The sequence below is a fragment of the Mauremys mutica genome, chromosome 10, assembly GCF_020497125.1.
Source record: "Mauremys mutica isolate MM-2020 ecotype Southern chromosome 10, ASM2049712v1, whole genome shotgun sequence".
NCBI classification, from domain to species: domain Eukaryota; kingdom Metazoa; phylum Chordata; order Testudines; family Geoemydidae; genus Mauremys; species Mauremys mutica.
In genome coordinates, this window is record NC_059081.1 from 78,851,594 (window position 1) to 78,868,411 (window position 16,818).

The window sequence follows — 16,818 nt, forward strand, 5'->3', positions numbered from 1 at the left end:
GTCATACATCTAGGAACAAAGGATGTAGGCCATATTTATAGGATGGGGGACTCTACCCTGGGAAGCTATGACTCTGGGAAGGACTTGTGGATTATGGAGGATAATCAGCTGAACATGAGCTCCCAGTGCAATATTGTGGCCAAAAGGGCTAATGGGATGCAGAAACCTGGGAATATTGAATAGGAGAGTAGAAAGGTTGTATTATCTTTGTATCTGGCACTGATGTGACCACTACTGGAGTATTGTGTCCTGTTCTGGTGTCCACAGTTCAAGGAGGACGTTGATTAACTGGAGAGGGTTCAGGATTAAAGGATTGGAAAACATGCCTTATAGTGACTGAGCTCCCTGAGTCTATCCATTTAGCTTAACAAAGAGAAGGTTAAGATGTGACTTGATCACAGTCTGTAAGTAACTGCATGGGGAACAGAAATATGATAATAGAGGGCTCTTCAGTCTAGCATACAAAGCTGTAACATCCAGTGGCTGGAAGCTGAAGCTAGACAAACACACACTAAACATAAAGAGCATATTTTTAGCAGTGAAGGTAATTAACCGTTGGAACAATTTACCATGGTTTGTGGTGGATCTCCATCACAGCTAATTTTTAAATCAGGACTGCAGGTTTTTCTAAAATATCTGCTCTCATTCAAATGGGAAATTAATTCAGGGAATTTCTCTGGCCTGTGTTATTCAGGAGGTCAGGCTAGAGGCTCAGAGGAGGAGTTTTTGTTTGTTTGTTTTGGCTTTATAATCTCTGAATAAAGCCATAAGAACATACGAACAGCCCTACTGAGTCAGAGCAAAGATCCATCTAGCCCAGTATTCTGTCTTAAGACAGTGGCCAGTGTTGAAGAGGGTGCCCCAGAGGGAATGAACAGAACAGGTAATCATCAAGTGATCCATAACCCTGTCACTCATTCCCAGCTTCTGGCAAACAGAGGCTAGGGACACCATTCCTGCCCATCCTGGCTAATAGCCATTGATGAACCTATCCTCCATGAATTTATCTAGTTCTTTTTTGAATCCCTGTTATGGTCTCGGTCTTCACAACATCCTCTGGCAAGGAGTTCCATCACTGACTGTGCATTGTGTGAAGAAATACTTCCTTTTATTTGTTTTAAACCTGCTGCCTATTAATTTCATTTGGTGACCCCTAGTTCTTGTGTTGTGAGAAGTAATAAACAACACTTCCTTATCTACCTTCTCTACACCAGTCATGATTTTATAGACCTCAATCATATCTCCCCTTGGCCGTCTCTTTTCCAAGCTAAAAAGTCCCAGTCTTATTAATTTCTCCTCATGCTGTTCCATACCCCTAATCATTTTTGTTGCCCTTTTCTAAACCTTTTCCAATTCCAATATATCTGCACACAGTATTCAAGAAGTGGGTGTAACATGGATTTATATAGAGGCAACATAATATTTTATGTCCTATTACCTAGCCCTTATTTATTCTCAGCATTCTGTTTGCTTTTTTTGACTATTGTTGCACATTGAATGGATGTTTTCAGGGAACTATCCACAATGACTCCAAGATCTCTTTCTTGAGTGGTAACAGCTAATTTAGACCCTATCATTTTATATGTAGAGTTGGGATTCTGCTTTCCAATGTGCATTACTTTGTATTTATCAACATTAAATTTCATCTGTCATTTTGTTGCCCAGTCACCCACTTTTGAGAGATCTTTTTGTAGCTCTTCGCAATCTGCCTGGGTCTTAACTATCTTTAGTAATTTTGTATCATCTGCAAATTTTGCCATATCACTGCTTACCCCTTTTTCCAGATCACTTATGAATATGTTGAATAGGACTGGTCCCAGAATGGACCCCATCCCTAACACACAGTGTCACTCCTCTGCCCAGGTGGAATGAGGAGAAAAACACACACTTTAGTGTTCCCTTGTTTAGTTACCAGAGGGACAGGTGCTATATAAAAACAACCCTACTTAGGAGAAGGTTGGCACGGGCATCTACTGCTCTCTCAAGTTCAGTGCAGCTCTCAAGGAAGCTTCAGACTCCAGAGCCATCAGTGTAGAGCCCCTGTACCACCATACTGGTTACAAATCTACTTTCCCCCTCCACAGCTTCATTGCACCTGTAAAGCCATAATCCCTGGGTATCTCCACCAGCCACCAGCTCTCCAAACCCACCATCTGGGGTGTGATTTCCTGCTTCAGCAAGAGAACCAGGCTGGCCCAGCATAGCATGAAATTACTTAGGTATTCCCTGTGGGACTGAAGGGTGGGAATGGTGTTGCAGAGAGTGGCTGGCTCTTCTCATGGTCCTGCCCACTCATGCCTTGGTGGACATGGTCCTTGCTCCAAATGCTTTGCATGGCTGGTATCTTCTTCCCATGGTTCTGCCTGGATCCAATGCTCTTGGCTCATAGAAGCAGAGGGAGCACTGAGTTCTCCGGCCAAATGCTCAAGCAGAGTTTTTCTGAGTAGGCTAGAAATCCCTAACGATACGGGTGTATAACATTAAAATGCTGACATTATTTGTAGTGGTGTGTAACCAGTCGGACTGACCCCTGCAGCGCCTCCTGCTGGTGACTCCGGGGAATTAGCTCCGCTCCAGCTCTGGAGCGCCCTCTGCAGGCCGGTGATCTACCTGTCCTCTGGCCCCCGTGTCCCTCCCTGGACCCGGTGCCCTTTTACATGGGGTGCTGCCCCCTGGCAGTAACCCCTTTCTCTCTGGGTCTCCCCTCCCCAGGGAACCCCCACCCTCTATCCCCACCTTGTCTCAGTGTATGGCTACTGCCAGTCATTGTCTAGCCCCACACCCTGGGGCAGACTGCAGTATCAGCCACTCATCACTGGCAAGGTTGGGTTTGGGCCTGCTGCCTTGGCCTACCCCTGGCTGCCCTCTGCAACCCCCAGTACCTGTTAGCCCAATGCTAGGCCGCAGCCTGGGGCTTTCCAGGCTAGAGCTCCCCAGCTCCTCTGCCTGTCCCCAGCCCTGCTGCACTCAGGTACCTTACGTCCAGTTCCCTGCAGCCAGGCCCATCTCCCTCTACAGCCAGAGAGAGACTGTCTGGGCTTCTGGCTTCCCTGGCCTTCTTATAAGGCCCTGGGGCTCAGTTTGGGGCGTGGCCCCAGCTGCAGCCACTTCCCCAATCAGCCCAGCCTAAAGGCTGTTTTCTCCAGCCACAGCCCCTTCCCAGGGCTGTTTTTAACCCCTTCAGGGCAGGAGCAGGGGTCCACCCTGCTACATGGTGTAACTGGTGTGCCCCCACAGAGAGTTCCCCAAACCATCTGGGGTTATTTATTAATTTCTCCATACAATCAAGGGACATCAAAGCAGCGAGCACTAGCAGTGGAATATACAACAAGGCCGACTGTCACTTACGCTGTTTATCCTAAACCACCGTTGCTCCCCATTTGGCTCCTTTATCAAACAATTAAGGGCCAGATGGATGAGTTCAAGGTCAAAAGTCAAATCCAAGTGGACTGAAAGAGATCCATCGAGTAGTTAAGTGACCATTGAAGAGGCCTGCCTGCCCCTCAACTATCATTGTTCTTGTTAAACAAACATGGGAAATGCTTTTTTTTTTAATGAGTTTTTTTACATTTTCTAGGGAGGCATCTTTTTTATTCTTCAAGGTCTGTGAACAAAACTATTTGCTGGCACTGATCTGTGTTTGGTTTACAGTGACAGTCTTCCACAGACAAGAACTAATCACGGTTGGATAAGCATCTGGAGCCAATGACCAGTCAGTTTCATTACAGCTTGTTACACCAGTAAAGCCCATGCTGGGATGTCAAAAACTAAACCAGAGGGAATTTAAGGCAGTAAAAGGGACATGGCTTCTAATTGTTATTGAAAGTGTGAGCCATGTGTTTACACAGAGTCAAGGTAACACTTACTGTGTTTATGCTGTATCTCGAAAATCAGCTAAACTATCAATAATGCATTTTGATTTACTGCAAGTTCAGGACAGGTCAATGTGCCATGAACAATTCCTATATGAAGAAGATTAATGTTCCTCTGTGCCTGGTATTTACTTTATGCCATGAGCAATATAACCTCTGCCAGTTCTGCGTGAGCTAATATAAGCAGACTGGGGTATGCTGATGATATCTCAACCCCTCAAGATCTGTTTTGTCAAAAGACCGCCATGCCATGCGTTGCTACAAAAAAAATTGTTGGCATTAAGCATGTGCATCTGAAAGGGGAATTAACTAGAAACCCCAATACTAAGTAAGAGAAAAATACCTCTTCTGTGTGTTTACTTACTGTGCAACAATTCCGGAGCCTTCTCATTCCGGAAAAAGGCGTGCTTCGATGGGTGTTTGTATGAAATCAGCATAAACTGTTCCGGAATTTCAACTAGGGAATGCAGCCAGATGAAGCAGTTACAAGGACTTTACAGACCACCCTGGTTCAAACTGTAGAATAGGGATCTTGAACAGAACCGGGAAGGAAGAGTGGAGTCTTACAAGAATGGATGGGAAAATGAAGCAGGGTGGTACAGGCCAACTTAATGTCCCAGTCATCAATAATGTATGGAGTCTCTACACAGGAACCGGGACTTTCATGAAGGTTGCACAGTAGGGTCACATAAGGTACCATTTCTTTACAACAATTTTCACATCACTGGTAAATTAGTCAGGGCACCCGGTTGGTACATGCTGGAGAGCTCAGCAAGGCATTCTAAGAGAGGAAATGGTACCAAGAAGCAGTAAAGCTCCTAGCATGACCTGAATGCTGATGATAGATCCCACCTTAACAACTGTGGAGAATGAAGTCTTTTATTTAGTCATAGAACTGGTACTGTATGGGCAGCACTGGTGCGAGCTTCCCACACTCACCAATGTGCTTCAGCCATGTTGCGGAGGGAGTAGCTATGGGGACACAAAGGCAATGCAGTCGCCATGTACATTTGGTCCTTGGCCTCTTTGTTGAGCCTGCCTGAAAAATGTATTAGTTGAGGTAATCGTTTTTGTGGTGTATAAACCTGTTCACTAGGAACTAAACAGAGACCACGCGCTCACGTCAAACATGCCACCAAATGGTTGTTAGTAAGTAGTGAGTGTAACATCGTTGGGAGTCACCAGCTGGTGCTGTTACAGAGAGTGACGCAAGGTCTGTTTATCTGAATGCATAGGAGTTAGATGTTGGCAAAATGCTTATTGCCAATCATAAGGCAAATCATGACGCTGAGTGCATCACCTCAGTGAAGTATGGTCTCCTGGCTGAACCTATTCTGCCCTGGTCTGTCTTTCTGTCTCAGAACTACCCTTTGGTGTAACAGCTGCCCATGGGTTATAAGCAGGCAACTAAACACCACATTCACATGGTGCTGGGGCCAAAGCATCATAACTACTTTAAGCGATTAGCTACCTCCCTCAGTAATGAAAAGAGTTAACCACTAATGTACCCACAGAGGGGAAGGTCTTCTTATTTGGCCAATCATGAGAATCCAAGATAAAAGGACGCACTAGCCTTGTGGAGGGGTCCTTTCCTCAATGCAATCTGGCCTCTCTTTTCTTCCTGAAGGAGCTGTGTAATCATTGGCTTCTCTACCCGTACCTGTGCAGCCTCCCCCTCATTGGAGGGGATGAAGACACACAGAGGATACTAATCTGTCTCAGGAATATTAACTCCCACATGGCTATCTGCTTGGCTAGCCATTGAGTCACAAGGGGATCTTACCACACAGCATCAGAGCCGCAGGTCCACAGAGTAGGGATGGAGAGGCTACTACTGTCCCATGCAGCAAAATCATTGCTCCTCACTCCATCTTCACCTGTGTTAACACCACATTGCCAGAATAGGTGGCCAGGAGTATCAGCCTCATCATTGCTAGCCTGTTCTACACTTTCCTGCAGGAGTTTCAGATGAGCTGTGCGGGTGTTGATGACATCTTTAGGGAGCCACACACCTGGACATTTACAAATGTTTTATTGCACAGTTAAAACATGAGAAGTACTAAATTATGACCTGTCCTAAGTGATGGCGCATTCCCACGATGCACTTAAGGTATTTACGAGAATAATTTACGATTGTATTAACAAATCTCTTGTACCTTTAAAGAATTACTACCTCTGTAGAGAAATAAAAGCACATGTAAATCAATGCAAGAGAGCTGGTTCAGAGCTGCTGGCACTCTGGGTTTATGAGTGGGTTATGATCTTCAGTTAAATCTGTGGGGTGCACACCTATCAACTTGAATGCATTCTTCAGTTCTGCTGGCTTTATGTTGTCATATCAAATACAGAATATAGCCTACAAAGGGATAGAGAGAGATGTACACATAAACCAGAGCCTGAGAATTTGTACAAGCTCCCACACACACTCCTCAACTGCTATAGAAGGAAAAGGAAGCTTTGAAAATATACCCTTCCAACTTCTGATGACAGTGAGTTCTCGGCAGCAGCCGAAGTACTTACCCCACATCATCCTTTCAAAGCTAAATGTTTCCGAAGTGGAACTCAATACTCACCACACTTAAAGTCCAGCCAGGGGACTCACTGCATTATTGTCACTAAATAAGTAAAGAATGTAGGGAAATGTTAGCAAGCATGGGTGTTGTGTCCATCCTTTATGTGTGGGAAGAGGTATAGGTAGAATCATAGAATCTCAGGGTTAGAAGGGACCTCAGGAGGTCATCTAGTCCAACCCCCAGACAGATTTTTGCCCCAGATCCCTAAATGGCCTCCTCAAGGATTGAGCTCACAACCCTGCGTTTAGAAGGCCAATGCTCAAACCACTGAACTATCCTTCCCACCCTAGTAGGAAACATGGTGATAGGCTCATTCCTAACCACAAGAAGATAAAGGCGGGGGCTGAAGGGAACTGGTAATGCAATACTGAGCTTTTTACAGTTCAAACTTGGTCCCCGTCTGAGAGGCCCAGAATGCTCATGGAGACTGAATTATGGTCCCGGTTTCCCCTTCCCCCCCCCGAATGTAGCAGTGGGGCAGATTGGTAGAGCAGTTTAGAGAGCTATCCCTCTGATGGATTTTTGTGCCAGTTCTGTGCATAAACAGTTGGCATCAGTTACATGTCTGGTCAGCCTTTTGCAAGCCCTAAACTCACTTTAAAAATATAGCAATTGAGAAATGTACCTTGTAGTGCTGGTGTTTAAAAAAACAAAGCCAAGTAAGTGACAGTGAAGCTACTAGAGAAATGAGCCCCTAAGTAAACTGTTTTAATACTGATTAATCTGCCCTGGTCAGGGATGCAAAGCCATTCAGAACTTTAACTACACACGGCAACATTCCTCCACTATTAATGACCTCTGGAAACAAGTCTCTTTTTATTGCTCTATGATGATTCCAGGCAAGACAATACAGTGATCTACTGAGCTGCACCACTGGGTATGGGAGACTGGATGACCTGGACCTGTTTCAAGTGCTCTTTTTCTTGCAGCCTATATTGCTATACCAAGAGACCTGTCAATAGGGTCATGTCTCTCAAAAATGGCAGGCATAATTTTCCATGAAAACGTAGTCTGCTTCAGCAAGGATATCTAAGCTTTTGTCTTCACTGAGAAATAGTGTGGTTTTACATTGAGACAGCTAACTCAAGATAGCTATTTCAATGTAAAACCCTAGTGAGAACAAGGCAATATCCTTTTTTAGGGGGGAGGAGGGCGTTGTTTGTTTGTTTTTAACCTCAGTGGCACTAGTCAAGGTAAACCCTGGTGGGTGACATAGGGATTAACGTTGATGTAGCTAGTCAAGAACTACCTGTGCCTTGTCTGCCTTAGAATTTTACAGCAAGTCAGCTCTCTCACATTAATGATTCAGTGTAAAAACACACCTCCTTTCACAGGGAAGATGAAGCCAATATCACTTAGCTATAGTGCTGCCATTTATAATCAACACGGGGAAACGTAACAGCCTTCTCAAACCCAGCACACTAACTCTGTACAATTCCCTCCCCTCTGCATTGGAACATTTTATATATATAAAATAATCTTTGTTTGCACTAGAAGGCATCACTGTGATCATGCAGTCTGATTTTCTATATAAGGGCTTCTCTACACTTACCGGGGAATCGATGTGCGGCGATCAATGCATCGATGATTGATTTAGCGGGTCTAGTGAAGGACCCACTAAATCAACCGCAGATCACTCTCCCATCGACTTCTGTACCCCACCGGAACGAGAAGAGTAAGGGGAGTCGATAGGAGAGCATCTCCCATCGACATAGCATAGTGTGGGCCCCGCAGTAAGTAGATCTAAGGCCTGGTCTACACTAGGCGTTTAAATCGGTTTTAGGAGCCTAAAACCGATTTAACGCCACAACCGTCCACACTAGGAGGCACCTTATATCCATTTTAATGGCTCTTGAGGAGTAGCGCTAATATCGGTATTAACATATCGGAATAGGGTTAGTGTGGCCGCAATCGACGGTATTGGCCTCCGGGAGCTATCCCACAGTGCACCACTGACCGCTCTGGACAGCATTCTCAACTCGGATGCACTGGCCAGGTAGACAGGAAAAGCCCCGCGAACTTTTGAAATTCATTTCCTGCTTCCCCAGCGTGGAGATCTCATCTCATCAGCACAGGTGACCACGCACAGCTCATCAGCACAGTTAACAATGCAGTAAGGTAATGGATCTGATCGCTATACTGCGTTCCAAAAGACGAAATGAAAAAGTATCATTCAAGAAGCATCCGCTCTTTATCTTGTTCTGTTATCCTCAGCAAAGTGATATCATTCAGGATAACCTGGTTAAAAATCAGGAATTTAAGTAAGGGGTGGCCATTTTTTTCGTGGAATGCAGCAGCTTAAAAAAACCGGACAAGCAGTGGGTGGGGGGGAGGGGAAGGTTGTTGATTAGCAGGGAGCTAGCGTGGTATTAGCCATGCGTTGGGGGGGGAGGGGTAAATCACTGAGACAGTGGCTTACCATGGCCGCATGCAAGCTGAATCCTGATGCCTGGACCTGTGTCTGAGATCTGTAACCCCAGAGATGCAAGCAGTCACTATTAAGATGAAAAATGCGACCTTGTAGGGAAATCACATGTGCTATGTAAGGTGAATAGTGCTTTTCACTGTGAAAGAGTATAACCATTGTTCTGTAAAATGTATCTTTCTAAATATTTATCTCCCTCATGCAGCTGCAAATTTTTCAAGCGTCCCTCCTCCATCCCAAAGGCTAGCACAGATAAGGCGGAGGAAAAAGAAGACGCGAGATGAGATGTTCTCGGATATTATGGAAGTTACACGCAATGAAAGAGCTCATCTGAATGAGTGGAAGGACGTGGTTTCAAATTACAGGAAAGAGGCCAGTGAACGTGAGGACAGGAGGGATGAACGTGAGGACAGGAGGGACAACCGAGATGAGAGGTGGCGGCAGGAAGACCGGCAGGAAAATCAGCGGTGGCGGCAGGAAGATCAGCGGTGGCGGGATGCAACTCTGGGGCTGCTGCGTGATCAAACTGACATGCTCCGGCGTCTTGTGGAGCTTCAGGAACGGCAGCAGGATCACAGAGTGCCGCTGCAGCCCCTGTATAACCACCCTCCCCCCTCACCATGTTCCTTAGCCTCCTCACCCAGACGTGTAAGAACGCGCGGGGGGAGGCTCCGTGCACCCGCCCACTCCACCCCCGTGGACAGCCCAACCAGAAGGATGCCGTTACTCTGAATTATTTTTAATGGCCTTCTCCATCCCTCCTTTCCTCCTCCCAAAGCACACCCTTACTTCTCTCCCTCTTTTTATAATGAATCAATAAAGAATTCATGCTTTTTAAATGAGAGTGACTTTATTTGCATAAGTAAGCTGTACTCGAAGGGGGAGGGGGAGTTGCTTACAGGGACTGAGTCAATCAAGGGGGTTGGGTGTTCATCAACAAACACAGCAGTCACACTGTACCCTGGCCATTGATGAAGCTCGTTTTCAAAGCTTCTCTGATGCGCACCGCTTCCTGGTGTGCTCTTCGCGTAATCAGCGGCCAGGTGATTTGCCTCAGCCTCCCACCCCGCCATAAAGGTCTCCCCCTTACTCTCACAGAGATTGTGGAGAATACAGCAAGCAGCAATAACATAGGGGACATTGGTTTGGCTGAGGTCTGAGCGAGTCAGTAATGTGCGCCAGCGCGCCTTTAAACGGCCAAATGCACATTCCACCACCATTCTGCACTTGCTCAGCCTGTAATTGAACAGATCCTGACCACTGTCCAGGCTGCCTGTGTATGGCTTCATGAGCCATGGCATCAAGGGGTAGGCTGGGTCCCCCAGGATAACGACAGGCATTTCAACATCCCCAACTGTTATTTTCTGGTCTGGGAAGTAAGTCCCTTGCTGCAGCCGTTTAAACAGAGTAGTGCTTCTGAATACGCGAGCGTCATGAACCCTCCCTGGCCATCCCGCGTGGATGTTTGTGAAACGTCCCTTGTGATCCACCAGTGCTTGCAGCACCATTGAAAAGTACCCCTTCCGGTTTACGTACTGGGTGCCCTGGTGCTGCGGTGCCAAGATAGGGATATGGGTTCCATCTATCGCCCCCCCACAGTTAGGGAATCCCATTGCAGCAAAGCCATCCACTATGGCCTGCACGTTTCCCAGAGTCACAACCTTTCGTAGCAGCAGCTTAGTGATTGCTTTGGCTACTTGCATCACAGCAGCCCCCACAGTAGATTTTCCAACTCCAAATTGATTCCCGACTGACCGGTAGCTGTCTGGCGTTGCAAGCTTCCACAGGGCTATCGCCACTCGCTTCTCTACTGTGAGGGCTGCTCTCATCTTGGTATTATGGCGTTTCAGGGCAGGGGCAAGCAAGTCACAAAGTTCCATGAAAGTGCCCTTACGCATGCGAAAGTTTCGCAGCCACTGGGAATCGTCCCACACCTGCAACACAATGCGGTCCCACCAGTCAGTGCTTGTTTCCCGGGCCCAAAATCGGCGTTCAATGGATAGAATCTGCCCCATTACCATCAGGATCTCCAAAGCGCCGGGGCCCGCGGTTTGAGATAATTCTGTGTCCACGTCCTCATCACTGTCATCGCCGCGCTGCCGTATCTGCCTCTTACTCGCCTCGGTTCGAAGGTCCTGGTTCAGCATATACTGCACGAGAGTGCGCGAGGTGTTTAAAACATCCACGATTGCGGTATGGAGCTGAGCAGGGTCCATGCTTGCTGTGCTATGGCGTCTGCACGGTTCACCAAGCAAAAAAGGCGCGAAACGGTTGTCTGCCGCTGTCAGGGAGGGAGGGAGGGGTGAGGCTGTACCCAGAACCACCCGCGAAAATGATTTTTGCCCCATCAGGCACTGGGATCTCAACCCGGAAGTTCCAAGGGGCGGGGGAGGCTGCGGGAACTATGGGATAGCTAGGGAATAGCTACCCACAGTGCAACGCTCCAGAAATCGACGCTAGCCTCGGACCATGGACGCACACCACCGATTTAATGTGTTTAGTGTGGCCGCGCGCACTCGATTTTATAAAATCTGTTTTACAAAACCGGTTTATGCAAATTCGGAATAGTCCCGTAGTGTAGACGTACCCTAAGCTACATCAACTTGAGTTACACTACTAACATAACTCAAATTGCATAGCTGAGATTGATTTACCCCCCGTAGTGTAGACAGGGCCTAACACAGTCCATAGGACTTCCCTGAATTAATTCCTGAATTGAACTAGAGCTTTCTATGATACCTGGAACAGTGAAAGAGATTTTTTAACATTAACTGCACCCTATGGGTAACTCTTGTGCTCTTCCAGTATTTAAGGTACAGTTTGTAACTGCTGATCTTACATAACATGGGCAAAATGGATCAGGATAATATTTGTATGAAATGTATGTTTTTCCTGAGTGCACTTAGACCAGCTGTGTAAGCAACTGGAGGAGGAGAAGGAACTTCAGGGAAGCACAACTCTGCTGCATGTGGGCTGGATGTCAGCTTGAGAAGTGAGGTGGGATGTCAGAAGAATGCATTTTAATAAGGCTGTGGGTGCGTCTCTTTTTCCATGTCTGAATGCTGTGACCCAGGTGGTACCCAGCTGAACTCCTCTCAGAACTATCTCTGGCAGACCCAAGAAGGCAATCATAAAAAGAAAGAGCTGTGCTCCAGCTGGTGCAGCCACTCTACATAGACGTAAGTTAGTGCCCTGGCAAGATCTGCTGTCTGAATCCAGATGCTTTCATTGAATGGTTGGTGTCTCTTCCTTAGCTAGCATTTAAATCACAGTAATGTTAAATTAGCGGAAAGAGACAGCAGATCACACTGCTGCAAATGAAAACACTTACCCCCATCTTCTCCCACGGGGTCTGAGGCTTGCCACATTGCCAAAGCAACACAAAGGGACTTCACGGTCTCGTACAGTTTGATGTATAGATCTGATCTGCAACCGGAAAGGAAACATTTCATATTTTAGTCTGGGGGAAATTGTGATGAGCCAGCGTTGGCTTTGGGGGGAAGGGGTTATTACATTTCTCTGTGTGGTTTATAAATCGCAGTCATGTAGACAAGTGAGTAGATTCCTTGTTCGTAGATTTGAAGATGTCTCCCTCCTCTTTGACTCCCTCCACTGGCTCCTCATCCTTGTTAACCCACTGGAGTGAAACCCTGGCGTTTTTCAAGTCAATGGCAAAACTCCGCAAGACTTCAACGGGGTGGGATTTCATCCATATTCACCTCCCTCAAGGCTCTGTATAAATCTGTTCTCCCCTCTACTTCTCTTTCTTTGTTAAGTTTTGCATTGCCTCCATCCCGTGCACTCCGCCACTACCCCCATTGCCTGCGTGTTCAAGACAAAGGCAAACACGTGCAGCCACCTATACATGACCAGATGTCCCCGAGCTCATCCATAAGCCTCCTACCTTCTCCACTAAGTATTTCTTAAAAATCCACCTCTTCCCTGTTGCTTGTAAGTTACTCCTGTTGATTTGTATGGAAAATCCCTTTTGTTAGTTCCTTTCCCTGACAACTATCTACGCATCTAGGCTGTTCAGGGGCCATTGCTTCTTGTATGCCCAGAAAATGGCTTACACATTATGGGTGCTACCACAAACAAATAAATTATAGTAAAATACTAGTAATAAATAATAATTAATAATCAGATGGGACAGCTGCATACATTTTATTTCTTTTTGTGGTAACTCTTTCTATTATTTTCCTGTTGCTGCATATAATTCATATGTCCCACAGTGGAGAATGCAGTGGTGGAATAAATGAACAGGTACATGACAGTGCAAGTATAAAGCCTTAGTAAATCACTTTGCTGTTGGAGAGAAATACTGCATCTGACCTGCACGCCTTCTGCATGTGGAACTCCCACTTAAACCACGTGGTTCTAGTTCATTTTATGAGATCAACTGCAGTTGCTAACACAGGATTCAAACCTTAGTGGTGCTGAGCACCCTCAACTCCCATTGAAGTCAACAGGAGTAAAGGGCACTGAGTTTTTTCTATAATAGGAGCTTTAGGGATCACACATGAACTTCTCTATCCACGCAGGTGCACAGCACCACTAAGCAACATACTGGAACTGCACCATGCAAGCCAGTACTACACTGGATCCAATGGGAGTTTTGCCTGAATAAGGACTGCTGGATTTGGTTTGGACATTCATCTAAAAAGCATCAACACTTACTAAGACTCAAAATGTTTCCTGTAGAGGCCAAAGTTCAAGAAGTGTAAAGATTGATCCTATATTCCTTGTTCAGGAAAACTACCACCGAAGTCAAGGGGAATGGGAATTGTGCCTGAGCAAGGACTGCAAGTCTAGACCCTTCGTTAGGTTAAGAGTCCAGGGGCTGATTCCTCATGTCATTTTTACACCAGTGCAAACCAGTTGACCAGTGGAGTCACTCCAGATTTACACTGTTGTAAATTAAAAGAATCAGATTCCATCACTGAATTCACAGATCCACTGAAATCAATGGCAAAATTCCCATTGACTTCAGTGATGCCAGGATTTCACTTCAGATGTTTTATCCAAAGCTTAGCTGAAATATCCAAACATCTTCACTTGGCAAAACTGGCCTGAAAATTTTCCAATAGATTTTCTTAAAACCCTTCTGGTTCTTTTGTTTCTGGATATCTCAGAAATACCATGGAAAATGCCTCTCCTGGGGCTTCAGTGCAAAAAGTGCAAAGAGAGATTTTTTTTTATCAAGTCAACAACTTTTATAAACTGCCAAGCAAGTTTGGTTTTACTTGGGGGCAAAGGTGCTGGATGGTTGGAGAATGTTTATTTAACTCAACCTGCATAAAATCCTAGAGACCTCATTGCCTGCTCTTTACTAGTTTTAGTTATGTAGTCATTTCAGATTCATTTTTTCTAATATTTCAAATTTTGATTGACAAATTTTCAAGTTTATAAATTGTTTGGCCAGCTCCGGTCTCTACCGTTTTGGTGTCATTCTAAAGCAAGAATAATCAGAATACAAGAAGGAAAATGAGAAACTGGTTCATGTATGAAGTTAGTTGTTTTGTCTAGCAACCGTTAGAGAAAGGGCTAGACTTAAATCAACTGTCTTCATGGATTTTATTACATGGATTCATTGGATGCAATAAATTACATGGTGCACAGAAGATACGTTAATGGATTTATTTGGCTTTTATGCTCATCACTTGTATGAGGTTTTTGCCTGGCAGAGGAGAGATGGGACGAAAGGTTGGGGTTTACTTTGCTTGGAGAGAAGATGTATCCATCTATACTGTGCCAGATTCTGCTACACTTACTCAGACGGATTGGTCCCTTATTCCTTGAGAAGTTCAGTGACAAACAGGATTATGTAGGGAAGTAAAGGACTACTCAGCATAAGCAAAGGTAGCCAAATCTGGCCCAAATGTGATTTAAAAGTGTAGATTTGGGATTTGTTTTTTAATTTACTGCGTGTGCCTTGAGTTTTGCTAATTGGGAATGTTTAATAAATCCATGGCCTGTGAGATACCGGTGCCTTCTGGCCTTAAAGTCTATACATCTGTGAAAATAAAATAAAAAGCTGATTCTTCAGGCCACTTTGATAAAGTGCCATCACTTTGGTCAAAAGATCATTAAGGGATTTTGCGCTCAATGAAGTCAATGACAAAACTCCCAATTGACTTTAATGGTGCAGGATCAGTGGCTAAATCCTAAAATAATCTCAAAATTCTACTGGTACTTGGCTGCCAATATGGCTAGTGAAAAAAATTCAAAGTTCACATGTCTGATGAAATTTCTCATTGAAATTTTGAACACTGGTAGACAAAAAAAAATCAAAATTTTCCTAATTTTTTCCCTTCCCCCCCCCCACCTGGGCTGATCAATATCAATTAGGGGTGCAACTAGAGCTAAAAGATTGGGAAATAATGTTACTAAATGCCCATAAAAATCTGCTTACAGGAAAATAATGGGACTGTATTAAATTTGCTCCATCAAATCTTATGTTTTCCCCTTTTCTCCAGGATGTTCTATTCCCCGCTGCTTGACAAGTGCTGGAGAGCAGGACGGGCAGATGTTCACACCTGGTGAGGAGGGAGAGCATTTTGAGGTTTTTGGAAGGAAGTGGTCTCAGTTATTTGCAGGTGAAGGAGATCAGACTAGATTTCATTGATCTCACCAGATCCATATTCTCCCAATGATCCATGCTGCAAGATGTACAACTGCATTGTACTGGAAATCAACTCTAGCACTGGAGCACTGGTTACATCAGCTGATAAGAATCACTGAGCTAAAAACTGTAGTGGTGGAAGCTGCTATATTCCTGGACAACGGGAAGTCTGTGGTATCCACCAGATCCCAGTCTGGGCTTCATTCTGCAAGGTGCTGAGCACTCTGGCCCTGATCCAGCAAAGCTCATAAACAAGTGCTTAGCTTTAAGCCCCGGCCTAGTCCCGTTAAAGTTAAACATGGGTTTAAATGCTTTGCTGGCTCAGGGCCAGCATGTGGCTGGATCAAGCTCTCAGCGACTATTCGTCCCTGAAACACTGAAACTGAAGAAGAACATACCAAAATCTATAACGGAACTGACTGAAGATAATACTCAGGACTCCAGAAAAATGTCTTGGTAATAATTGATTGAGATGTAAGTGATATGTGTACCCCATTCCCAGCATGGCTGAGAAAGAAAGAAAGAAAGAAAGAAAGAAGTTAGAAAATGTATAACTCTCTTGTATATAGATGGATAGATAAATCCTAGCAGTGGTTACATCAGCTGATAATAAGTGCAAGGCTAGAAACTGCAGTGCAGGAGACTGCTAATATTTGTGGGAAATGGGCAGATTGTGATCTCCACCAGATCCAAATGTGGGCTTGAACCAAATCCCTGCAAATGAGAGTCAGTGCTGCACCCCTGGCCAAGCACGCCCCTCCTGCTCCTAGCCCCACTCCTGGAACGTCTCCTAAATCAGCGCCTTTAAGGGGGTCCTCAGAAGGCAGCCTAGCGGCTGTTTCCACACTGCCTGACCCTGGGGAATCCGCCCCGGCCATATTCAAAGCTTTTAGGACCCCTTTACACCTCCCTGGCCCTTTGAATTTGCATAAAGGGCCAGTGGGAGTGATGATTTCACTGCTGAATCTCACACTCTCTAACGTTGTGGGTCTCAAAGCTGGATTTGGATCCTAATTTTATAGCCTAGGCCCACAGCTAGTTTTTAAAAAACTGTACTCAAGAATTAAGTGTTGAAAAAGAGATCTGGAAGCACAAAACCACAGTTTCTGCCATTGATGGAGATTTGCTTCATTTTAACTTTAACATATGACATTTTTGAAGTAGCCAAAGGCATCAGGAATGTAAATTAATGAGAAGGACATGGGAATGTTTAAAGCAAAACAAACAACTAAGAGCTGTGGCTCTTAGCTTTATAAGTCTAATAAATGACATGCCTCTCTTAATTTTAATACATGAAAAGGCACCAGATTGCAAAAACTACTCCCA

The 16,818-nt window shown here is 45.2% G+C and overlaps 1 long non-coding RNA gene across 1 annotated transcript; it reads left to right on the top strand.

Annotated features, from left to right (window-relative positions):
• The first annotated feature begins 4,341 nt into the window (after positions 1 to 4,341).
• LOC123378171 lies at positions 4,342 to 15,977 on the top strand. The gene is made up of 3 exons (XR_006582493.1): positions 4,342 to 4,565; positions 11,944 to 12,049; positions 15,347 to 15,977. It is a non-coding gene; the product is annotated as an uncharacterized LOC123378171 (long non-coding RNA).
• The last annotated feature ends 841 nt before the right edge of the window (positions 15,978 to 16,818 follow it).